Raw genomic sequence first — 27428 nt, forward strand, 5'->3', positions numbered from 1 at the left:
CCACGTGTTCAGCGGCAGGAGCACGGCTGTTATACACAGCCGGGCTCCTGCCCCAACTGCCAGAATCGAAGCGCGCCCCGATTCCGGCAGTTAAACCATTAGGTGCCGCTGTCCATAGTGACAGCGGCATATAATGTGTTTGACAGAGTGAGGGAGCTCCCTCTGTCACCCCATCGGCGCCCCCGTAAAGAAATCGCGGGGCGCCGTCGGGTTTCCATGGTAGCCGGGGGCCTAACAAAGGCCCCCATGTCTGCCTTCAGCAACTGCCTATCAGGCCATGTCAGAGACATGGCCTAATATATTGACTGTCCGTTTTACACTGACAGGCAATAATGCTTTGGTATACTAAGTATACCAAAGAATTATATAAGCAGCAGATCGCATGGTGAAGTCCCCTAGTGGGACAAAAAAAAAAAAAGAAAATCAGTTAAAGTTTATGGAAAAAAAAAAAGGATTACAGTAAAAATAAAACCACTTTTTTTCCCCAAAAAGTGGTTTTATTTAGTAAAAATAACACATACACATATATGGTATCGCCACAATTGTAACGACTCAAATAATAAAGTTAACACATAAATTAAACCGCTGGGTGAACGGCGTCCAAAAAAAAAACCGCAAAAAACTAATTTTTTTTCTCCCATCATAAAAAATGAAAGAAAAGTTAATCAATAAGTTCCATGTAACCCAAAATACTACCAATGAATACTACACATTGTCCCACAAAAAACAAGCCCACATATAGCTACAGAAAATTAAAAAGTTACGGCTCTTGGAATGCGGCGATGCAAAAATAAGTAATTTTTTTTTTTAAAGGGATTTTATTTTGCAAACATAGGAAAACATAAAACCTTCACATATTTGGTATCCCCGTAATTGTGCCAACCCATAGAATAAAGGTAACATGTTATTTATGCCGCATAGTGAACGGCGTAAATTTATAAGGTGAAAAACAATGCTGGAATAGCTGCTTATTTTCAATTCTTTCCTAAAATAAAGTTAATCAATATATTATATGCACCCAAAAATGGTGCAATTGAAAAATACAACTCATGCCGCAAAAAACAAGCCCTTATGCAGCTATGTCGACGGAATAAAAAAACAGTTACGACTCTTAGAAAGCAACAGTAAAAAACAAGAAATAATCCTTGGTCATTAACGTGCAAAATGGCCTGGTCATTAAGGGGTTAAAGGAGCTGCAGGACTTTCTGGCAGGTACTGGTTGTGTAATGCATGTGACAACAATCTCCCGTTTTTTTTCATATGTCTGGGCTGTGGGGTAGGGTGGCAAGATGGAAGCCTTTTCTAACAAAGAAAAACATACAAGCCCGTCTGCCAAAAGCATGTGAGAAAACGTGTTATGGTCTGATCAGACCAAGGTTGAACTTTTTGGCCATAATTCCAAAAGGTATGTTTGGTGCAAAGTCAACACTGCAAATCACCAAAAGAACACCATTCCCAGAGTGAATCATGGTGGGGGCAGCATTAGGCTATGTTCACACAGAGTTTTTTGACACGGAAACGGCACCAAAAACAGCCCGAAAATGCCTCCCATTGATTTCAATGGAAGGCGAAGGCGTCTTTTTCCCGCGAGCGGTAAAAACGCCTCGCGGGTAAAAGAAGCGACATGCCCTATCTTCGGGCGTTTACGCCTCTGACCTCCCATTGACTTCAATGGGAGGCAGAGAAAGCGTATTTCACTGTGTTTTATGCCCGCGGCGCTCAATGGCCACGGGCGAAAAACGCCGCGAAAATCGGCGTGCAGGGAGAGGAAAATCTGCCTCAAACTTCCAAACTGAATTTTGAGGCAGAAATTCCGCCGCCTGCAAAAAACTCTTATGCTGTCGGGATATTTTTCTGCAGCTGGAACTGGGGCTTTTGTCAAAGTGGAGGGAATTATCAACAATTACAAATATCAGTCAATATTGGCACAAAACCTGCAGGCCTCTGCTAAAAAGCTGAAGATGAAGAGGAATTTCCCCTTTCAGCACGACAACAACCAGAAGCATACCTCCAAATCAACAAAAGAATGGCTTCACCAGAAGATCTGAAAAGGGCTGTACACAGGAGATGCCCTCACAATCTGACAGATTTTGGAGCGCTTTTGCGAGGAAGAGTGGGCAACAATTGCCAAGTCAAGGTGTGCCATGCTGATAGATTTCTACCCCAAAAAACATAGTACAAGTAAAGCACTAACCAATATTAAAAAAAAAAATCTTTATTTGGAAAATATTTAAAAACATACATAGACCATCACATAAAATATAAAACACATAATAAAAACGTGGTAGTGGTATCTAGGAGCAACAAATGTATCATATTATACATCCATGGAATCAAACAGTGTATTGTCAAGGTATTGACAATACTGTACAAGAATACCGCAACAGTTAGGGTATAATAATAATAATAATCTTTATTTATATAGCGCCAACATATTACGAAGCACTTTACAATGTAGAGGGAACATGAAAACAATATCAGACATTACATAGTGACAAAGTTAATTTACAATTCAAACCTGGGGAGTGAGGACCCTGCTCGCAAGAGCTTACAATCTATGAGGACATAAGGGAGACACAAAGTGTAATAGTGTTTGTTCTGTACAATGGTCCGGCCATTTTTATACACATGCGGTGGTATCATAAAGCTGCATGAGCCGGTCACCAGCCACTATCCGTGTATGACGGACATGAAGAGAAGGAGTGTGAGGGAATCTTATTCTGATGACTAATCTAAATGGAGGGCCATGAAAAGGAGTCAGATTAGGGAATTTTATAGGCCTGTCTAAATAGATGTGTTTTCAGGGCACGTTTAAAACTGTGGATATTGGGAATTAATCTGATTGTCTGGGGTAGCACATTCCAGAGGACGGGTGCAGCACGAGAGAAATCCTGGAGACGGTAGTGGGAGGTTCGGATTATGGAGGATTTTAATCTAAGGTCGTTGGCAGAACGTAGAGCCCGAGTAGGGTGGTAGACAGAGATGAGGGAGGAGATGTAAGGAGGTGCAGCACTGTGGAGAGCTTTGTGGGTGAGAGTAATAAGTTTGAATTTTATTCGGAAGGGGATGGGCAACCAGTGCAGTGACTGGCACAGATTAGAGGCGTTGGTGTAGCGGTTGGTCATAAAGATGAGCCTGGCTGCTGCATTGAGGATAGATTGGAGAGGGGAGAGTTTAGTGAGGGGAAGACCGACTAGTAATGAGTTACAGTAGTCAAGACGAGAGTGAATCAGAGCAACAATGAGAGTTTTGGCAGTTTCCTCCGTAAGAAAAGAGCGGATTCTGGAGATGTTTTTTAGGTGAAAATGACAGGAGCGTGAAAGTGATTGTATGTGAGGAGTAAAGGAAAGATCTGAGTCAAAAATAACCCCGAGACAGCGGGCGTGCTGCTTAGGAGTTATGATAGTGCCACACACAGAGATAGAGACATCAGGTTTAGGGAGGTTAGTAGATGGTTGGAACACAAGGAGCTCAGTTTTAGAAAGATTCAGTTTCAGATAGAGAGAGGACATGATGTTAGAGACAGCGGACAGACAATCACTGGTGTTCTGTATTAGAGCAGGGGTGATGTCACGGGAAGAGGTATATAATTGGGTGTCATCAGCGTAGAGATGGTACTGGAAGCCAAATCTGCTGATGGTTTGTCCAATAGGAGCTGTGTAGAGAGAAAAGAGGAGTGGACCTAGGACTGATCCCTGAGGAACCCCGATATCAAGGGGAAGAGGAGAAGAAGTGGAACCAGCAAATGACACACTGAATGAGCGGTCAGAGAGGTAGGAGGAAAACCAAGAGAGAGCCGCGTCCTTGAGGCCAATAGAGTGGAGCATGTTAAGTAGGAGTTTGTGGTCTACAGTGTCAAAGGCTGCAGAGAGATCCAAAAGAATCAGGAGAGAGGATTTACCGTCCGATTTAGCCGCCAAGAGATCATTTGAGACTTTAGTAAGGGCAGTTTCTGTGGAGTGTAGAGTGCGGAAACCAGATTGTAAGGGGTCAAGAATGGAGTTAGCAGAGAGATAGCGGATAAGGCGAGAGTAGACCAAGCGTTCCAGGAGTTTGGAGATGAAGGGCAGATTAGAGACTGGTCGGTAGTTGGTAGCGCTGGATGGGTCAAGTGTTGGTTTTTTCAATAATGGGTTTATAATGGCATGTTTAAAAGCGGAGGGAAAGATACCAGAGGAAAGAGAGAGGTTAAATATTTTAGTGAGGTGACTAGTGACAGCTGGGGAGAGGGACTGGAGGAGGTGTGAGGGGACAGGATCACTAGGGCAGGTAGTAGGACGAGAAGAAGAGAGGAGCCTCGAGACTTCTTCTTCAGTTATTGGGTCAAATGCTGAGAGTGAAGAAGAGGGAGTGTGGGGGGGAAGGGGATCTTCAGTTATTGGGTCAAATGCTGAGAGTGAAGAAGAGGGAGTGTGGGGGGGAAGGGGATCGATGTTACTAGGGGACTGGGAGAGAATATCATGCCGGATGTTGTCAATTTTAACTTTAAAATAATTGGCCAGGTCTTCAGCACTGAGATCTGTGATTGGTGTCTGCACTTTAGGACTAAGGAGGGAGTGAAAAGTATCAAAGAGGCGTTTTGGATTATTAGATAGTGTGGAGATGAGAGAAGTGAAGTAGACTTGTTTGGCGCGGTGAAGGGCAGAGTTGTAAGTTTTGAGCATAAATTTGTAATGGAGGAAATCTGCATCCAAATGCGATTTTCTCCACAGTCGTTCGGCACATCTCAAGCACCGCTGAAGAAAGCGGGATTGAGGCGTGTGCCAGGGTTGTCGTCGTCTTTGTCGGGTGGTTCGGAGTGTAGTGGGGGCTGCTTCATCCAATGCATTTTTGAGAGTGTTGTTATAAAGTTTGGCAGCCAGATTGGGACAGGAGAGGGAAGAGATAGGGGACAATGAGGACTGTAGACTGTCTATGAATTTCACAGTGTTAATGGCATGTAGATTTCTGTATGTCTGATACGTAGGGATGACCTGAGGAGGCAGAGAATATTTGATAGTAAAGCAGAGAAGATTGTGGTCAGAAAGTGGGAGAGGAGAGTTAATAAAGTCAGAAACTGAGCAGAGCCGGAAGAAGACCAGGTCAAGTGAATGCCCGTCTTCATGTGTAGGAGAGTTAGTAAGTTGTGACAGACCGAGGGACGAGGTTAAAGATAGAAACTGGGAGGCAGATGAGGAGATTGGGTTATCAATGGGGATGTTGAAGTCACCCATGATGAGAGTGGGTGTTTCAGAGGATAGAAATTGTGGAAGCCAGGCAGCAAAATGGTCCAGGAATTGGCGGGGTGAGCCCGGTGGGCGGTAGACAACTGCCACTCGGAGGGGAAAAGGGTGAAAGAGTCTGAGGGTGTGGACTTCAAAAGAGGGAAATGTGAGTGAGGGGACCGGGGGAATGACCTGGAAAGTGCAGTGTGGGGAAAGAAGTATACCTACTCCTCCACCCTGCCTGTTCTCAGGTCTGGGGGCATGAGAGAACTGGAGACCACCATAAGATAGAGCAGCAGGGGAAGCAGTGTCAGACAGGTGTAGCCATGTTTCTGTAAGAGCCAGAAGGTTGAGAGAGTTAGAAAGGAATAAGTCATGAATAAAGGTGAGTTTGTTGCACACGGACCGAGAGTTCCAGAGAGCACAGTTAAAAGAGACAGGAGAAGACGTACAAGGAATGGTAAGAAGATTTGCAGGGTTTCTATGTGTGGCAGGTAAGTGGTTGAGCTTGGCAGAAGAAAAGGGAGGACCAGGGTAGGGAGAGATGTCCCCTGCAGCTAATAGCAGGAGAATGGAGAGTGACAGCAGATGGTTCTGTGATTTATGAGAGCGTTTTTTATGTTGGGAGTGGGATGAGATGGGTTAAGTTGACTGAGGAAAGTGAATAGTGAATGGGAGCTGTACATGGGTGAGGCCAGGATAGAAGGACTGATGCGGACTGTGTTTGGGCAAGTCTTAAATGGGCGATAGGATTGAAAACCAAGAGCAGCTATAATGATGAGAGCGGTGGCAAACATGTTTGTTTACAGATAGTTAGAAATCTAATATTGAGAGCGTGGGCTAGTTTGTCTTGTTTGGTAATGCAGCTTACCTGTCACTGACCCTGTGCAACTGCCATGTATAACTGCCATGTATAACTGCCATGTATAACTGCCATGTATAACTGCCATGTATAACTGCCATGTATAACTGCCATGTATAACTGCCATGTATAACTGCCATGACACTTTGACAGTATGACACTTTGACAGAGATGACTTCTGCCGTCATGCCCCCCTGCACGAGTGCCTTCCCCATATGCTACATCTAAATTTATAGGGGAGTAGATGCTCAGATCTAGGCCTAATTAAGCTCGTTCAGCTATTAATCAAATCAACTAGACACATGAGGTGAAAAGCTATGCAGAGATAAACAAACAAACTAGCAGGTCTGGATGCTCATAAAACTTAACGACGATCAAACACTTTGACAAAACTTTGAGATAACATTAGACTATATAGCAAGACAGGAAAGCAGAGTACCATCAAATAAAAGTTTCAGCTTTTTGAAATGCAGCTACAGCAGGGATGAGGTTCATGCAGGAATGAAATGGATTATATACCATAAAATAAAAGTTTCAGCTTTTTGAAATGCAGCTACAGCAGGGATGAGGTTCATGCAGGAATGAAATGGATTATATACCTGTATGAAGAGAAGAGAGATGGATGTTAGATCTGTGCCATGTATAACTGCCAGGACACTTTGACAGTATGACACTTAGACAGAGATGACTTCTGCCGTCGTGCCCCCCTGCACCACACACACTAATTACGTCCGTAATTGACGGACGTATTTCGGCCGAAAGTCCCGGACCGAACACACTGCAGGGAGCCGGGCTCCTAGCATCATACTTATGTACGATGCTAGGAGTCCCTGCCTCGCTGCAGGACATCTGTCCCGTACTGTAATCATGTTTTCAGTACGGGACAGTAGTTCCACGGAGAGGCAGGGACTCCTAGCATCGTACATAACTATGATGCTAGGAGCCCGGCTCCCTGCACTGTGTTCGGTCCGGTACTTGCGGCCGAAATACGTCCGTCAATTACGGACGTAATTAGTGTGTGTGCACATACCCTTACCGGTATACTAAATAAGTACACACTGGACAAAAAATACAAATGACAGAGTCAGAGAGACTGATCCAAGATATAAAAAATATATAAAGTCCGGATCAGATCCATGTCAAATACCAGCCCATATTCTGCATGTCTGCCCCTAAGGGCGGATTTACACGAACATGATATACGTCCGTGCAACGTGCGTGATTTTCACGCACCTCGCACGGACCTATATTAGTATTTTTTTTACGCAGTGGGTGTCCGCTGCGTAAAACTCACGACATGTCCTATATTTGTGCGTTTCTCGCGTATCACGCACCCATTGAAGTCAATGGGTGCGTGAAAATCACGCGCAGCACACGGAAGCACTTCCGTGTGATGCACGCGATTCAGCAGTAAAAAGTATGAATGAAAACAGAAAAGCACCACGTGCTACAAACAGTGTCATAATGATGGCGGCTGCGCGAAAATCACGCAGCCACGCATCATACGGGAATGACACACGGAGCTGTTAAGTGCCCTTTGCGCGCGCAAACCGCATACGCTCGTGTAAATCTGGCCTCAATGAGTCAACCACAGCCCACACCAAGACACCCCGACGTACGGTTTGTCATCAGCTTTTTCAAGGGGTAATGGTAAGTGAGGAGTCCTGAGTATATATAGGAGGGAACGCTATCACATACTCCAATCAAAGGAGGACATTCCTGCACATACAGGTGAAGTAAATGAACACTCAAGCACATGAGCCCAGAGTACCTTATTAATTCATCATGGGTGACTTATATGTCGGTATTCCATTTAAAGACGACTCATTTTCATCTTTGGCTATAGCTTGGCTTACTATGGATATTAACAATTTTGTTACCTTTGATGGATCTTGTTGGCGACAAGTCGGATTTGAAATGGATCTCTATAAATTCTATGAGTCCAGTGGACATTTGCTAATCTGTTGGTGTGATTTATTGTACTTTCTATTTTTTTAACCTATTATATGGTAGCATGGAATATCCTCATGTGAATATCCAATTGCGTCTAAACTTTTCGTCGTCAGTTTTTTTTTTTTTAAGGGGCATATATTTAATAATTTTTATCCTCCCCTTTTTCTGTGGGGTGGACACAGAAAAATGCTTTTTGGGCTTATATTGGCCTTTTATATTGGGGATATAATCCATATTATTATGTGCATGAATAATCACAGATATATGTACACTATTTTATATTTGGACACATTTTTGTCCCTTACAACATATTGTTGTCTACACATACTCAGGCTTTATTCAGACGAACGTAAAATACGCGCGTGCAACGCGCGTGATTTTCACGCGCGTTGCCCGGACCTATATTAGTCTATGGGGCCGTGCAGACATGTGCGTGGTTTTTGCGCAGCGTTGCTCCGTTGCCAAAAAGGCACGACATGTCCGTTGATTCAGCGTTTTCAACGCATCACGCACCCATTGAAGTCAATGGGTGCGTGAAAACAACGCAGGGCACACAGAAGCACCTCCGTACGCACAGAGTTTTTCACGCAACACTTGTTAAAGAGGCTCTGTCACCAGATTTTGCAACCCCTATCTGCTATTGCAGCAGATCGGCGCTGCAATGTAGATTACAGTAACGTTTTTATTTTTAAAAAACGAGCATTTTTGGCCAAGTTATGATCATTTTTGTAGTTATGTAAACGAGGCTTGCAAAAGTCCAAGTGGGCGTGTTTAAAAGTAAAAGTCCAACTGGGCGTGTATTGTGTGTGTACATCGGGGCGTTTTTAATACTTTTACTAGCTGGGCGCTCTGATGAGAAGTATCATCCACTTCTCTTCACAACGCCCAGCTTCTGCCAGATCACGCTGTGTCGTCACTCACAGGTCCTGCATCGTGTCAGACGAGCGAGGACACATCGGCACCAGAGGCTACAGATGATTCTGCAGCAGCATCAGCGTTTGCAGGTAAGTAGCTAAATTGACTTAACTGCTAACGCCGAGGCTGCTGCAGAATCAACTGAAGCCTCTGGTGCCGATGTGTCCGACACGATGCAGGACCTGTGAGTGACGTCACAGATCTGCACTGCCAGAAGCTGGGCGTTCTGAAGAGAAGTGGATGATACTTCTCATCAGAGCGCCCAGCTAGTAAAAGTATTAAAAACGCCCCGATGTACGCACATAATACACGCCCACTTGGACTTTTACTTTTAAACACACCCACTTGGACTTTTGCAAGCCTCATTTGCATAAATACGAAAATGGTCATAACTTGGCCAAAAATGCTCGTTTTTAAAAAATAAAAACGTTACTGTAATCTACATTGCAGCGCCGATCTGCTGCAATAGCAGATAGGGGCTGCAAAATCTGGTGACAGAGCCTCTTTAAGTCTATGTAAATGAGTTGAGCAGACTAGACAAAACAACTACAAACCAGGAAGTGGCTTTTCACTTTCTGAGCACATGCGCACAGTTTAAACTGACATCTGCAGCAATAGTAGTTTTTTAACCTGTAAAACCACCCAAAAACAACAAACACGGGCCAAAGTGTGAGGTAACGTGAAATCTTGATGCGAACATGTGCTCACAGCAAGCAGGTGTTGGAGAAGGTGTCTTTTTGTAGGCTGCCCTCTCCATTACTCCACCCTTACGCCATGCCATACGCGCGTTAAATACGCTATCACGCTGCCCAAACTGCAACTCCAACGCAACCGAAACGGCGCATTTTTCACGCGCGCAAAAAACGCCACGTTCGTGTGAATCCAGCCTCAGAGGTAAATAATATATTATTTATTTCACATAGTCTATGTCTGTTTACAATATTCACATTTTTTTTTTGATTAATGTAATCTTAAAGGAACAGTGTCACCAACATATTTTTTTTTATATCAGTTTTATGTTAGGGTTTTATTAAAAACGTTTATATTTATTTGTGTGTTTGTGTGTTACTTTTTTCTATTTTTACACTTTTTCTTCCCTATGGGGGCTGCCATTTTTTTTTCCATTTCTGTATGTGTCGATTTACGACACATACAGACATGGAATACGGCAGCTCCAGTCCCATAGAGACTGCGAACGGGGCCCGTTCCATCCACTATGGTGTACACCGTGTGTGTGGGAACGGCGCATGCGCCGCTCCCACACAGTCCGATTTGAAATGCGCGCCGTCCGGCGCCATTTTCCTGTGGACCGGAAGTCGCGGCCGGGCAGTAAGATTACTACTTCCGGTCGCGGCTTCCGGACTTGTGCACATGGAGCAGCGGCAGCAGACGGAGCGGACGGACCGGAGGGAGCGGCGGCGACTGGAGCAGGTAAGTGATTTCTATGTATGTTCGTGTTTCAGTGTGTTTTACTAGTGTATGTAAACCTTCTACACTGTGTGTTAGCCCAAAAAATGGCGACACACAGTGTAGGAGGTTAGACCGTTCAAACCCCTCGTTTCTCCCGGCACTAGCCAGGATAAAGGAGGGGGGGATTCTGAGAGCTCACTAGAACGAGGGATTTTTTCCCAATTTTGCAGCATAAAGCAATGTGGTTGCTTTACCACATGCAATATTGCAATTTTGGGAATTGCTCCATCTAGTGACCAGTGCTGGGAAATATTATAAATTGAATCCAATTTATAATATTTCCTGACTCGTGAAAAAAATAAAAATTAGAACAATGTTTAATCACCTACACACTAATTGTTTAACTAAAAAAAAACAAACATGTTTTGCTGGCAACACATTCCCTTTAATTATAATTCTTTTTCACAGAGGTGGAGTTTTGTATATTATGCTTTTGCACATGTGGTCACATTTTGGTGTTTTTTATTTTTCACATGATTATAAATTTATTATTATTCATTATTACTAATGTCCTTGTTGTTTTACCATTTATTTAATTTATTTATACATATATATACTTTTTATTATTTTTTTACTATATTGGGGATTTTCTGATTGAAGATCCTCGCTATATTCATATCAAGCTGCGATGTATATATTTATTTGATTATTATATTGCCTAAGATTTGGATTTCAATATGTTTGTATTGTGATGCTTTATTATTTGTTTATGAGAATATTCTATGTAACATGCATTTATCATTGTAATTGATATTCCTGTTTAAGGTTGAAATTGCATTCATGTGATTAGCTATAAAATATGTTTCAGATACAATATACACTACGTATTAATATGCAGCTGTTCTGATCTCCCCCTTCCATGGCATTATGGTGATACGGGCATTCACTTACTGTTTATGTCCGTCTCCCTGGTACTTTACATTCTTGGTGAGTATGTTATTTACATTCTTGGTGAGTAGGATACTCCTGGCAAGTTTGCCCTTTCTTAATATGGACACATAGTTCATGTGTTGCGTGTGTCGCTCTGATCTCCTCGCCCTGGCACCGCTTCATGACGAAGGGCCTCTCTGCTGTTCCAGGGTGATGTGAACATGGCGGCCATACGCGTGCACATGAGATGCACCAATAGGATTCTCTAGGTATGCGATTATGCTAGTACGGCATTAACATTATAGTCTGGGCAATCTTGCCCTTTTCCAACATGGCAATGATTGCTTCAGTGTCATGTGAGTGCCGCTATAGTCCCTTCCCCCTTGGCGCTGCTTGATGATGCAGTGCCTTTCTGCTGTGCACACATGATGAATTAATAAGGTACTCTGGGCTCATGTGCTTGAGTGTTCATTTACTTCACCTGTATGTGCAGGAATGTCGTCCTTTGATTGGAGTATGTGATAGCGTTCCCTCCTATGTATACTCAGGACTCCTCACTTACCATTACCCCTTGAAAAAGCTGACGGCGAAACGTACGGCGGGGTGTCATGATGTGGTCTGTGGTTGACCCATTTAGGGGCAGACATGCAGAATATGGGCTGGTATTTGACATGGATCTGATCCGGACTTTATATATTTTTTATATCTTGGATCAGTCCCTCTGACACTGTCATTTGTATTTTTTGTCCAGTGTGTACATATTTAGTATACCGGTAACTATTGAGGTATTCTTGTACAGTATTGTCAATACCATGACAATACACTGTTTGATTTCATGGATGTATAATATGACACATTTGTTGCTCCTAGATGCCACTACCACATTTTTATTATGTGTTTTATATTGTATGTGATGGTCTATGTATGTTTTTAAATATTTTCCAAATAAAGATATTGGTTAGTGCTTTACTTGTACTATGGTTATTTACACTTCTAGTATTGTTGTCTATATATGTCTTCATAGGTATTCTATATCCAGTATTGACGTATATGGATGTTATTGTTGAAACAGGTTTTCTGTCTGGCCTGGACTTTATAGGTATTGATATTCTACCCCAAAAAGACTGAATGCTGTCATAAAGTCAAAGGGTAATTCAACAAAGTATTAGTTTTAACGGTGTGCATACATATGCAATCACATTATTTTTGTCCTTTTTTTTTTTCCACCCTAAAAGATTTCAGTTTGTTTCGCAATGGAATTGTTCCGATTATAGGTGACATTAAAGGTGGAAAAAGCTCTGGAATAATTAATCTTGGACTGATTTTGTAACATGACAAAAAAACTTGCATTTTAACAGGTGTGTGTAGACTTTTTATATCCACTGTGTATGTGTATATATATACACACACACTACCGTTCAAAAGTTTAGGGTCACTTAGAAATGTCCTTATTTTTTAAAGAAAAGCACAGTTTTTTTTTATGAAGATAACATTAAATTAATCAGAAATACACTCTATACATTGTTAATGTGCTAAATGACTATTCTAGCTGCAAACGTCTGGTTTTTAATGCAATATCTACATAGGTGTATAGAGGCCCATTTCCAGCAACCATCACTCCAGTGTTCTAATGGTACATTGTGTTTGCTAACTGTGTTAGAAGGCTAATGGATGATTAGAAAACCCTTGAAAACCCTTCTGCAATTATGTTAGCACGGCTGTAAACAGTTTTGCTGTTTAGAGGAGCTATAAAACTAACCTTCCTTTGAGCTAGTTGAGAATCTGGAGCATTACATTTGTGGGTTCGATTAAACTCTCAAAATGGCTAGAAAAAGAGAGCTTTCATGTGAAACTCGACAGTCTATTCTTGTTCTTAGAAATGAAGGCTATTCCATGCGATAAATTACCAAGAAACTGAAGATTTCCTACAACGGTGTGTACTACTCCCTTCAGAGAACAGCACACATAGGCTCTAACCAGAGTAGAAAGAGAAGTGGGAGGCCCCGCTGCACAACTGAGCAACAAGACAAGTACATTAGAGTCTCTAGTTTTAGAAATATACGCCTCACAGGTCCTCAACTGGCAGCTTCATTAAATAGTACCCGCAAAACGCCAGTGTCAACGTCTACAGTGAAGAGGCGACTCCGGGATGCTGGCCTTCAGGGCAGAGTGGCAAAGAAAAAGCCATATCTGAGACTGGCTAATAAAAGGAAAAGATTAATATGGGCAAAAGCACACAGACATTAGACAGAGGAAGAGAAAAAAGTGTTATGGACAGACGAATCGAAGTTTGAGGTGTTTGGATCACACAGAAGAACATTTGTGAGACGCAGAACAACTGAAAAGATGCTGGAAGAGTGCCTGACGCCATCTGTCAAGCATGGTGGAGGTAATGTGATGGTCGGGGGTTGCTTTGGTGCTGGTAAAGTGGGAGATTTGTACAAGGTAAAAGGGATTTTGAATAAGGAAGGCTATCACTCCATTTATGCCATACCCTGTGGACAGCGCTTGATTGGAGCCAATTTCATCCTACAGCAGGACAATGACCCAAAGCACACCTCCAAATTATGCAAGAACTATTTAGGGAAGAAGCAGGCAGCTGGTATTCTATCTGTAATGGAGTGGCCAGCGCAGTCACCAGATCTCAACCGTATAGAGCTGTTGTGGGAGCAGCTTGACCGTATGGTACGCAAGAAGTGCCCATCAAGCCAATCCAACTTGTGGGAGGGGCTTCTGGAAGCATGGGGTGAAATTTCTCCCGATTACCTCAGCAAATTAACAGCTAGAATGCCAAAGGTCTGCAATGCTGTAATTGCTGTAAATGGAGCATTTTTTGACGAAAGCAAAGTTTGAAGGGGAAAATTATTATTTCAAATAAAAATCATTATTTCTAACCTTGACAATGTCTTGACTATATTTTCTAGTCATTTTGCAACTCATTTGATAAATATAAGTGTGAGTTTTCATGGAAAACACAAAATTGTCTGGGTGACCCCAAACTTTTGAACGGTAGTGTGTGTGTGTGTGTGTATATATATATATATATATATATATATCTATCCACTGTGTGTATGTATGTATATGTATGTATGTATGTATGTATGTATGTATATATATATATATATATATATATATATATATATATATATATATATATACACATACATACATACAGGGTGGGCCATTTATATGGATACACCTAAATAAAATGGGAATGGTTGGTGATATTAACTTCCTGTTTGTGGCACATTAGTATATGGGAGGGGGTAAACTTTTCAAGCTGGGTGTTGACCATGGTGGCCATTTTGAAGTCAGCCATTTTGTATCCAACTTTAGTTTTTTCAATGGGAAGAGGGTCATGTGACACATCAAACTTATCGAGAATTTCACAAGAAAAACAATGGTGTGCTTGGTTTTAACGTTACTTTATTCTTTCATGAGTTATTTACAAGCTTCTCTTTGTTTACAGCCATTGACATGTCGCAGAGGTTAACACGTGAGGCGCGGATAGAAATTGTGTCTGGTGAAGGCAGTACCCGGGTCATTGCAGCAGATTTCAATGCAAGACACCCTACGAGACCACTCATCTCCCATGCTACAGTTTGCAAACTGCTTGCCAAGTTTCGTGAAACTGGTTCAGTGTTGGATTTGCCCAAATGTGGACGCATGAAAACTGTCACTAATGAAGAAACATCAGTGGCTGTCCTAGCTTCATTCAGCAAGAGCCCACAGCGTAGCACTCGCCGCATGTCACTGGAGAGTGGCATCAGTCGAACATCCCTTCGGTGGATATTAGCTACTCACAAATGGCACCCTTACAAACTCCAGCTGCTGCAGCATCTCAACGAGGATGACCCAGATCGGTGCACTGAATTTGCAGAATGGGCAAAACAAAAATTGGAACAGGAACCTCCGTTTACACAGAACATTTTGTTCAGTGATGAGGCAAACTTTTATGTGAATGGTGAAGTTAACAAATAAAACCACCGCTATTGGTCTGACACTTACCCACATTGGATAGATCCCTCCAAGACTGTTGGAACACAAAAATTGATGGTATGGTGTGGTATATAGGGTCCAAAGATAGTGGGGCCTTTCTTCATCAATGGAAACCTCAAGGCCACGGGATATCTGAAATTGCTACATGATGATGTGTTTCCCTCTTTATGCACTGAAGCTGGCACGTTCCCTGAGTTTTTCCAGCAAGATGGTGCACCACCACATTATGGGTGTCAGGTCCGAGCATTCCTAGATGAACAGTTTCCTGGAAAGTGGATTGGTCGTTGTCAGCCATTTAAATGGCCCCCTAGGTCTCCCGATCTGACCCCCTTAGACTTTTATCTTTGGGGTCATCTGAAGGCAATTGTCTATGCTGTGAAGATACGAGATGTGCAGCAACTGAAACTACGGATACTGGAAGCCTGTGCTAGCATTTCTTCTGCGGTGTTGCTATCAGTGTGTGAAGAGTGGGAGAAAAGGGTTGCATTGACAATCCAACACAATGGGCAGCACTTTGAACACATTTTATAAGTGGTCAGAAACTTGTAAATAACTCATGAAAGAATAAAGTAACGTTAAAACCAAGCACACCATTGTTTTTCTTGTGAAATTCTCGATAAGTTTGATGTGTCACATGACCCTCTTCCCATTGAAAAACTAAAGTTGGATACAAAATGGCCGCCATGGTCAACACCCAGCTTGAAAAGTTTCCCCCCTCCCATATACTAATGTGCCACAAACAGGAAGTTAATATCACCAACCATTCCCATTTTATTTAGGTGTATCCATATAAATGGCCCACCCTGTATATATATATAATTTTAGGTTTGCTTGCTAGATTAAGGCGGGATTCACACGACCGGGTCGCGCCCGAGCTCGAGTGCCGGCCGGTAAAATCGGCCATTCTGCCCGGCCGGTTTGCATAAAGTTTTGCATCCGTGCCGGGCCGGGCAGATCTGGACAGTGACATCAGCGGCAACTCCTGAAGGGGAATCCCCATGTGTTCGGTGATTCCGCTTCAGGAGTTTCCCCTGATGTCACTGCCCAGATATGGACAGAGACATCAAGCACTCTGTCCAGGAGCGGAATCCCCGAAAACACGGGGATTCCGCTCCTTCAAGGAGCTAAAGTGCGGCTAGCACATAGCAGAGCGGGGAGATACCTCCCTGCTCTGCTATAGTGGCGTCGCTGCAGTAGTAGCAGCCGCAGCAGCAGCAGCTGCTAGCGGCGCCATCGAAGGTGTCGCCGGGCCAGGGCGCTTTTAAAACAAGCAGGGGAAGGGAGCCAGCGCAGCGCTCCCTTCCACCTGCTGTACACCCCGGCCCTGCCACACAGTGTACAGCGATGCCATTCGTCAGAATGGCATCAACTCCTTGTCCTCACATGCACTCTGCGCTGTGAGGAGGAGGAGATAGAGCGCAAGCCACGGGAAACCCGGCTATCACTCGGGACACATCCCGGTGATGGCCGGGTATTACCTGGCCCCATAGAGCATGTCCTATTTTTTGACGGCCGGTTTTCCTGGCCGTCAAAAAATCGGTCGTGTGAATAGCCCCATTAGGGGTCTATTATTCCTAATGCAGCCGGGTGCCGGCCGATTTATGAACGGCCGGCACCCGGCCGGGAAAACCTGTCGTGTGAACGAGGCCTAAAAGTGAGAGATTATTTCCTGGTCTTTGAAGTGATGTCCTAAAATTGTTTTGTGTTGGTTTTTGGAACTGAAGTAGTTGGTTTGGCATAGATGAAAAACTCAAATTAGACACATGAAACATTCTTTTTTTATTTAACCTGAAATACAAGTTTTTAACTCATCACTTCTAAGGTTCTCGGAATCTCTTCAGCAAGAGTAACCAATGGAAATAAACAGATTGATGGCTGTAAAGAAAAAATTCTAAACCCAATTTCTCTCTGGTAGGTGATGTTATAATTGGACATTTTCTAAAAAATAAACAAAAAAAATAGCAAACAATGGCAAATCTTGGTAGCATACTCGAGCTGGAACAATTAAAGGGGTTTTCCTATTGTAGTAAGTGATGTCATAAGTGGCCCCCATCTATCCACTTACTTGAATGGGGCTGTGTTGCAATTCCCTATACAGCGAGTGGCTGGGACTGCCGTTATGCAAGACAAATGACCTGTTCCTTTTTTTCCCTGGATTGGAAGGAGTCCCAGAGTTCGTTCCCCACCAATTATAATGTTACGGATTACCCTAAGTGCCAGAACATGAAATATTGGGAATCCACCTTTATAAAAAAATAAATAAAAAAAATGACCAGAGCTACTAGACACATATACAGCAGTGGACAGGTGACAGCATGGCACTCTGACCGGTCTGAGCTGCGATTCACTATCTGTTCTGATACCTTTCCTATCATAGCAAGCATTCACTTTTCGTGCTACAGTAGCTCTTCTTCTAGCCTTTGCTCCCCACGTTCATCAATGAGCCTTGAGTGCCGCTGACCGTTTCGCTGGTTCACCAATTGTCCTTCCTTGGACCACTTTTGGTAAGCACTAATCACTGCATACCAGGAACACCCCACAAAACCTGCTGTTTTGGAAAGTCTAGCCATCACAATTTGGTCCTTGTCAAAGTCGCTTACATACTTACGCGTGGTCATTTTTTGTGCAAGTTCCCACGTAGCATAAATACTGCGGATTTTCCGCAACGGATTTCGTTGCGGAAAATCCGCAGCATAATATAGTAGCAGTAAAGTGGATGAGATTTGAACAAATCTCATCCACATGCTGCGTAAATAATGAGCAGGTATAAACGCTCAGAAATTGACCTGCGGCACATTTTTTTAATTCGCAGCATATCAATTGAATTTGCATAATCGCTGCCATTTTTGTTGCGGGTTTTCCCTATTTAATTCATTGGGAAGGTAAAACCTGTGACAAATGGCATATCTTGCGGCAGAAAACAAACACAACGCAGAAAAAAACAAATCTTATACTTACCCAGAATTCTGTGCTTCTTCATGCAGGCCCGGTTCCTGGGATGTTTCATCCCATGTGACCGCTGCAGCCAATCACAGGCTGAAGCGGTCACTTGGGATAAAACATTATCCTAGGAGGCCGGGCTGCAGGACGTCACAGGTTAGCATGTGTGTTTTTATTTATCTGTGAAGTTTTCTGCAGCGGACATTCCGGCTGAAAAACTGCACCACAATTTGATGTGGTTTTTTGGAAGAAATTCCCTGCGGCGCCCAGGGCGGATAAGAAGTATTCATTCACGTTTGTGTTTTCCAGATTTTGTTGCATTACAACCTGGAATTAAATGTGAATTTAAATTTGATTTTACATAATGGACATGACAAAATAGTCCACATTAAAACAATTAACGTCAGAACCCCCACAAGTCCAAACTTCTGACATGTCACTATGACATGTCAGAAGTTTGTCAAACGTTTAGATACACTCTAAGGGCTTATTCAGACAAACGTGATATACGTCCGTGCAACGCGCGTGATTTTCACGCGCCTCGCACGGACCTATGTTAGTCTATGGGGCCGTTCAGACAGTCCATGATATTCACGCAGCGTGTGTCCGCTGCGTAAAACTCACGACATGTCCTATATTTGTGCGTTTTTCGCGCATCACTCACCCATTGAAGTCAATGGGTGCGTCAAAATCACGCGCAGCACACGGAAGCACTTCCGGGGGATGCGTGTGATTCGCGCAACAGCAGTAAAAAGTATGAATGAAAACAAAAGCACCACGTGCTTTTCTGTTTACAAACAGAGTGTCATAATGATGGCGGCTGCGCGAAAATCACGCAGCCACGCATCATATGGTGATGACACAAGGAGCTGTTAAGTGCCTTTTGCGCGCGCAAAACGCAGCGTTTTTTGCACGTTCAAAACGCACACGCTCATGTGAATACGGCCTAAGTTTAATGAGCTGGTCCTTGAACAGAGAAAATACTGTTAAAATGTCATGTTATTTGGAGTAAGGCTAAAAAGTATCAGCTAAATGCATCACGTCATTGCTTTTATAGCTAATATTTCTTTTTAGATGAGGGTCCAGCTTCATTACAGAGACGTAAATCTATTGTTATGTAATTCATGAAATATTGTCTTTTTTTTTTTGAACATTATTCTAGCACCTCCAGTGGACTTTTTTTTTTAGTTCCCTCCTTCAACAACTACCAACCCTGTTCAGATGTAGTTATGATCTGGCACAATCATATTCCTATAGCATTCCTTTTTTGACTAGCACTACAAACCATTGTTGATATTTGCTTGGTCTTGAGGACTCAAAGATTTTTTTTTTTTCTTAATTTTACATCTTCAGATTCCAGCAATCATAAGTTTTTATTGTTTTTTTTTTTTAGGTCAACTAGCTGTATGGGGCCTTTTGGGGGACGAGTTGAAGTTTTTTAGGTGCCATTTTGGGGTACATACACATTAACATTTAGGCCTCATGCACACGACCGTAGCCATTTGATTTTCAGGTCGGCCGGCCACGGAGTGTCAGCCGCGAGCCGCCCGCAAATCGCGGGCTGTGCACATGGCCGCAGCCATTATTTTCAATGAGCCAGGACAACCACGGTCGTGTGCATGGCCCCATAGGAATGAATGGGGCCGCAATTCTCCAGTGGATTTTCGGGGGAATTGCGGCAGCAAAAGCACGTTCGTGTGCATGGGGCCTTAGGCAAGTCTTATTACAGTGTTCTGTGGTCCAGGCTCATAGCAAATAATGGCCTCGGCCATGTGCACGGCCCGCGGGTGACACTCCGCGCCCGGCCGACCCAAAAATCACGGCCGTGCACATGGCTACGGTCGTGTACATGAGGCCTTAGTTAATTTTTTTTTTTTATATATTGGGAGAAATGCCATAAGTTGTAAGGCCCCATGCACACGAACGTGCTTTTGCGGTCGCAATGCCTGCGAAAATCCACGGGAGAATTGCGGCCCCATTCATTGTATGGGGCCATGCACACAACCGTGGTTTTCACGGTCCGTGCATGGCCTGGGAGCCTGGACCGCAGAAAGAACGAACATGCCCGGCTCATAGAAAATAATGGCCGTGGCCATGTGCATGGCCTGCAATTTGCGGTTGGCTCGCGGCTGACAGTCCGCTGCCAGCCGACCCGAAAATCATGGCCATGCACATGGCTACGGTCGTGTGCATGAGGCCTTATATGGTAAAGGGGATACCAAATATGCTCTATACCAGGGGTAGGCAACCTTCTTAGTATGGCATGCCATACTAAAAGCAGAGATGAAGTACCCAGTGTGCCATGCCACTGCACACCAGCTTATGTAATGGAGATGCACTTAGGAGAGACCGCGGCTACTGAACACCAGCTTCAGTGCGGGGGGGGCGGCATTCACATAGGAGTGACCGCGGCTAGTGTACACCAGCTTCGGGGGCGGTGCACATAGGAGAGACTGCAGCTACTGAACACTAGCTTAGGGGAGGTGCACATAGGAAAGACCGTGACTACTGAACACTAGCTTGGTGGGGGGGGGGGGTTTGTACAAAGGAAAAACCGTGACTATTGAACATCAGATTAGGGGAGAGGGGGGGGGGTGCACATAGGAGAGAGAACAGACAGAGATTTTGTTGGGGGGGTTTGCATATAAGAGAAAAATGGGGGGGGGCGGACATACATAGTGGAGACATTAGCCAGACATTTCCTTGTGGTGCGGGTGGGGACGACGACGACGACAGGGACAAAGAATCTTGAAATCTTTGCCACTGTGGAATTGATTTCTAGAGTTATTTAACTTACTTTTACAGAGACCAGTGATGGCACCAGTGATGGCATACCCGGACAGAGAGCGGCGATTCGTTATACGCTTGTCAGCGCTGAACACCACTAGAAAGAGCTGCATTGTGTTCTTGCCGAGCACTCAACAGAGCACCGACAAAAATAGAATGAAGCAGCAATCCGCTCTCTCCCCGAGTTCAGCGATGCAGCGTACAACGGCCCTGGACACCAGGAGAGGGGAGCGTGCCAGGGATCAAGGCCCCATGTGCCAGCAGTTTTATACTATTTGGTGTCTTGGGAGTTATATTTATTGTCTAAAATTTGTTTGTCTAAACATAAATTTAAAAAATCCCACAAGTGAATATTAACTTATTTTCTTTATTTGCTAACTATAATGTAAAATCATATATATGTGTATGCTAGTACACTAGCCAGTGCGCTAAAAAGGCAACAGCTGCAGCACATAAGAGATTAAACGAAGATCAGAGGTTTCTCTAATTTATGCAGTCAGAGCGGGAGTAAGGCTATTGTTGCAGCCATGTTCCCGCTCCTACGGCTTAGCACCGTGGCAGAGCCCGCGAGATCACAATGATGAAATTATGCTATGTTCACATTGCATTTGAGGCATCCATTTTGCCAACTCTTTGACATCCATAGGGATCTTTGGACATATAAAGTGTAAGCGCTGGGAGAATTTCCCTGTGCATACACGAACATATACTGTAGTGTGAATAGAAACTTAAGTCAATGTTAGGGATTTGTGGCGGTCTGTCGGACCCCCACTGATCTGAGTTTTATGACATCGGATTGATTTGTCATAAAAGTCTTTGTTGGGAAAATCCTTAAATGGGTTGTCCGGGCATGGGGCAGTGTTTCATACTGATGACCTATCCACAGGATAGTTCATCAGTATATGATCGGGGGGGTCCGACACCCGGACCCCGCACCGATCATCTGCTTCGGCTGCCTCAGAGTATCAGATGTCCATGCCGGAAGCAGATGGCTCCAGTCACAGTATAGCGGACATGCTGCAGTACTGCAGCTCTGCTCCTATTCAAGTAAACAGGAGCAGAATTGCAGTACGGCCGCTATGCAGTGTACGGAGCCACCTACTTCCAACACAGGCCAGTACATAACATCTGGTGCCCGGAGGCAGTCGGCACAGTTGATCGGTGTGAGGTCCGGCCGGGTGTTGGACCCCCACCGATCATGTACTCATGACCTATCTTGTGGATAGGTAATCAGTATGAAAAACCGCCCCGTGCCCAGACAAACCCTTTAAAGTAGCATCTAAAAAATAAATAAAACATTCTCACAACGAAGACAGTAGAGCACAAAGTACTGAAGATCCACAAATTGTAGGATTTACATGAAAGTCGAATAGTTCAAATAAAAAAGAAAGAACTGGATTAAACTAGGGAGTGGCTGGAAAGACAGGTAGTATAGAACATTATTGGCACATTAGGAAAGGGGATGTCTCTATATTAATACTTTGTTCTCAAAACAATTTGTAGTTTGTCACATGTACTGTGCAAGCTATAATTTCCTAGAAAACACGAACAAAGTTAAGATTCTGGATAAATGGATTTCAAATCACAGTGGCAACTACACCACAGCAGCAAAAAAATATAGTTAATGTAGTCTTTCAAAACTGGAAGCTAAGGAGTTAAATCAGGGCTGGATTATAGAAAGGGCACAAGAGGCATGTGCCCTTGGGTCCACCCTCTTTGGGTCCAGCACCCAGCCTCCCTACCCAGGCCAGGTCTATCTATCTTGAATTTTGCAGTTATGCCCCTTGCAGTCACTGCATAAATGGGTAGTGTATACAGTGGTCACTTCTGGGACTCCCACCTCTCTGGAAAATAGGGATTCCTGTCCAGCCAAAAGAGGTTAAGACGCGTGCGTCAGGCTCCCTCTTCATAACGTCCATAGAATTCAGTGGAGAGAGCCCGGCAAATGCTATATGACTACTATAAGATGTCAGTTCATCCGAGTATCACAGGTGGAGGTCCCTCACCAATTTTGTTGCCCGGGGACCTCCACCAACCTTAATATGGCCCTGTGTTAATCGTATGGTAACTTAAGTCACATGGAGGTGGCAGCCATATGGTATGATATATCCAAACTAATATGGATACAAGGTGACAGCTGTCAACGTTTCTTGCTCAAAATATCACATGAATTTACATTGTGTAATGTGAGTCAAGTGTCCCCTTGCAATAAGCATTTGATGAAGGGGGGGGGGGAGATCGGCTGTTTCTGTTACTCCCATAGGAATCAATGAAGAGAGCCGAGCACATAGCGTTTACACACTTTACAACACCTGTAATTTGCTGATGGAAATGTAGAGACAATGTACTTGGAATGTGTCTCCGCCTGCTATGCCATAATATCCAGAAGTCTCCGACTTGGAAAGGGAGCAATTCTGCTAATAGTAATATAGTAGTAAAATATATTTATTAGGGAATTGCTATTAATAACATTTCCTAACATATAAAGCAAATGTCTATCGAGTATAGACACAAATGATTGAGAAATGTGAGAAGTTTTTGCTGAATACCTCATTATAAAACCATGTCCATTAATACGGAGTCTCCTCTGCTTTTAGAACAGTCTCCATACTTCAGACTTTCCTTTAACTTTTGGCACATGGCTGTGGGAATTTGTGTCTTTTTGGCCACAAGAACATAAGTGATGTCAGTTATAGGTGATTATGGTCGGGCTCAATGTATATATTCCAGTTAAACCCAAATGTATCTGATGGATCTGAGGTTAAACCACTGTGCAAGTGAGTCAACCTGTTCCATAAAAAAACTTTCACCAAACCCCTACTTTTTCTGCAGAAGCCCCGGATTTTTGGCTCGCTGCTCCGGATTCCCGGGCGCCTGCCACATTCCGTTGTATCGGCGTCCTGGGAACGCCGATACAATTGAAAACTATGGCGGAGCAAGGAACTATCCATTAACTGCTCTGCCATTCACTAGGCTACAGGCCTGCAGCATATACGCTGGAACAGGGTCGCTGTGCAGGCTGGTGCGATGATGTCAGTGGATCGCGCTGGCGTACGCAAGGTTCCTGTTTCGGCGTCTCATAGGCTGCAGGCATAACATGGCTGAAGAGGCCTGCAGAGCAGCTCCGTTCAACAGGGCTAAGTGAATGAGTTTTTCATTTTGGGGGGCTATGTGGCGCTATCTACAGGGGGAAACTGTGTTTGTCACCATCTACAGGGGGCACTGTGTGTGTGTCACTATCTACAGGGGGCACTGTGTGTGTGTCACTATCTACAGGGGGCACTGTGTGTGTGTCACTATCTACAGGGGGCACTGTGTGTGTGTCACTATCTACAGGGGGCACTGTGTGTGTGTCACTATCTACAGGGGGCACTGTGTGTGTGTCACTATCTACAGGGGGCACTGTGTGTGTGTCACTATCTACAGGGGGCACTGTGTGTGTGTGTCGCTATCTACAGGGGGCACTGTGTGTGTGTGTCACTATCTACAGGGGGCACTGTGTGTGTGGGACTAGATACAAATCTTTACTACTGGTGTTCTGCTCGGGCCTTTTTTGGGTGCCAATGGACACACTAGCTCACATATGGCAGGTGTCGTAATTTAATGTGCTCTGCCCTTGTGCTAAATGTCGTTTAATAAGTAGTAATAATGGAGCCCCTCATATTGGCATGTGTACACAATTTTTCAGATAGAGTAATAGGTATTGAAATACGCTTTAAATAATTTAACAAAAAATCAGTGTTACATATTACACCATGCATTTTCTAAACCAAAAGTCAAATATCATCTCTTCCTTATTTACCCAGGAACAATTAAATACCACACACATTCACTCAAAGAACATTGTTCTTACCCTGACTTCCTGTAACATTAAATATTCATCACACGTAATGGTAATATTCTTTAGACTTTACGTCACTGAGTAGTCGTTATTTCACTTCCTTCATATATTTACAGATAACACATTATATATTTACATTTTTTTGGTATCATTTGCTAATACTCTACAGTAACTTGTCTAACCCTATATACATGTATTCTGGTATACATACAATAATACACGCTGTATCACCTACCAAGTGAATTCATACGCATATTATTTTATATAAGTGAATGTATTAGGCTGTACCTTCAAATGTGCACCATTTTATGGAGGGTGGAAATATGATGGCATCTCAAGAGTCGTAAAAATTTTAGATATAGGAAATTACAAGTTGGCATTCTTTATGTCTAGATATAGGAAACCAAATATATAAGGTGTTAGATATATTTCTGGGAGACCGTGATACCACGAGCTATCTGTACTAGATTACATGAGACGGGTAATTGATTCGGAGATGTATTCTGATGCTATGAGTGGAGTGAATGAGGAAAATGGTCAACCTCATAAGGGTTTGTTCTTTGCCTTATTCTGGATCCACACTGCAGGATAATAAAAATAGGTTGAACTAGATTGATATATGTTTTCTTTGTCATGTTTACTAGGCAACTATAAATAATAAAGCACATTTGCATAAGAAAGCCATTACCAACGCTGCAGCCGAAATTAATGTATATGGGACACGTTTCAATACTTTTTCTTGTATGAACTGGAACATTGTTTATAAAACCGTCAATTTCTTCATTGGTTTGTCTACTTAATTTCTTAAATTGCTACCCTTCGAAAATATTGTGCCCGCTATGGAGCTATTGTGCCCGCTAGCCACTACCACAAGTCCAGCCTGTCAGTCATATGCGCCAATTATTGGTCATAAAATCATTGCGTTAAATTCAACTATCTCGCCAGCAATGGATAAACATGTTGTAGCTGCCCTAGAAAATGTTGCAGTTTGATCAGAAATAGGGTTTTTTTCCCGCATTAAATTATCTATGCCGTTTTCTAGAGTGCGAATGAAGACCCAGAAACATCACACGTTATTCATATTCCTGAAAGGCTCAATCCAAATGATCCACTAGGCAACAGAAAGGAGAATATGGATTTCACATTGAGTGATGTAATCCAGCCTCCTAAAGTGGCACCATGCACATGGGCACACCCACAGCGACACATAGATATACAGCATCTTCATGTGTCTCCACTGTGAGAAGCAGCAGGAAAGATCTATTACCCCCCCCCCCCCCACAAGGATATCCTCCCCATTACATAAATCACATTCAGCATTGCAGTCCCTCCCTGAGCAACATTTCCTGATGCATAAATACATGTCTGTCTGTGCCAATGTCTAATGGATGATCTGCATTTATATGTTTGTTCTATGTGATCTAGAAATATAAACTGTGTATGATCTATATCTATTAGAATGTTTGCGTACAAGCATACATCATCACACCGCATATCCAAAATAACATCTCATATCAATAATGCCACTGATCAGTGAGCTACAATAGAATGAAAGGGTTAACATGCTCCTGGAAGGAAGGGAAAGGGAAAAAAAGGTCTTACCTAAAGGCTATATGGAAGGCTCTGGATCGCATGTAATTGTATTTTCCAGCTGAGATCCTTTTGTCCTGTCTCCGTCTGCTGTAAGGGAAGCTGATGGTAGGAGTCAGTGGAATGGATGCTTTCATGCTCCTGCCCGCCCAGAACGCACAGGATGCTGGGTTTTGTAGTTTAAATGCATAGCATCACTTCCATCCTGTCTGCTGCTTAGCTACACCATGGCCGTGTATCCACTACAGGGAGCTGTGAATCCTGCCACGCAAATACATGAAGGAGATGCAATAAATATGCTGATCTATCATTGAGCCTGGTACCAGACTGAGATCTCTATTTCTCTCTCTGTGTGTATATATAATCTCAATCAACGTGGCTTTGTTTTTTTAATATATGCCTATAGTCCAAAACGTGTGTGTATATATATATATAGATATAGATCTAGATCTATATAGATATATATATATATATATATATATATATATAGATATCTATCTATAGATATCTATATATAGATATATAGATGTCTATATATATATATATATATATATATGCAAAAATCTACATTTCTGAACTTACACACTGATCAAAGATAACCTATGCTTCACTAGTTATTTGAAAATGATGGATACACTTTTCTGTGAAAGATAAACAAAGCTGTTGTTTTTTACCCTATCGTAGCCATTTTTAGCATATTGATTCTATATGCCATAACTGGGACCCACAGTGATCACAACAATGGTGCCCAGTCCCAGGGCCGATTCAATCATAGAGCAAACTGTGCACTTGCAGGCCCCCTGGCAGCGGCACCATTTTCAACGGTATCTGCGTCCTCAGGAAGTGGATACAGTTGAAAACTATGGCAAAGCAAGGAGCCATCCACTCCCAGTACCGCCATTCTGTATAGTAGGGCCGGCTGATGAAGTAATCATCTGTTCAACAGGACGTTGCGCTGAGATTACAATGGTGGAGCGGGGAGCTGTCAGCTCCCTGC

The 27428-nt window shown here is 43.2% G+C and overlaps 1 protein-coding gene across 1 annotated transcript in view; it reads right to left on the reverse strand.

Moving 5' to 3' along the window:
• Positions 1 to 26573, reverse strand: part of GNB4 (G protein subunit beta 4) — a 130196-nt gene extending 103623 nt beyond the window's left edge. Inside the window, exon 1 of the mRNA XM_075861656.1 lies at positions 26444 to 26573. The gene's annotated coding sequence lies outside the window, so the exon portion shown is untranslated. The remainder of the gene's footprint in view (positions 1 to 26443) is intronic.
• Between the last annotated feature and the right edge of the window lie 855 nt (positions 26574 to 27428).

Source organism: Rhinoderma darwinii, chromosome 4 (genome assembly GCF_050947455.1).
Source record: "Rhinoderma darwinii isolate aRhiDar2 chromosome 4, aRhiDar2.hap1, whole genome shotgun sequence".
Classification (NCBI taxonomy): Eukaryota; Metazoa; Chordata; class Amphibia; order Anura; family Rhinodermatidae; genus Rhinoderma; species Rhinoderma darwinii.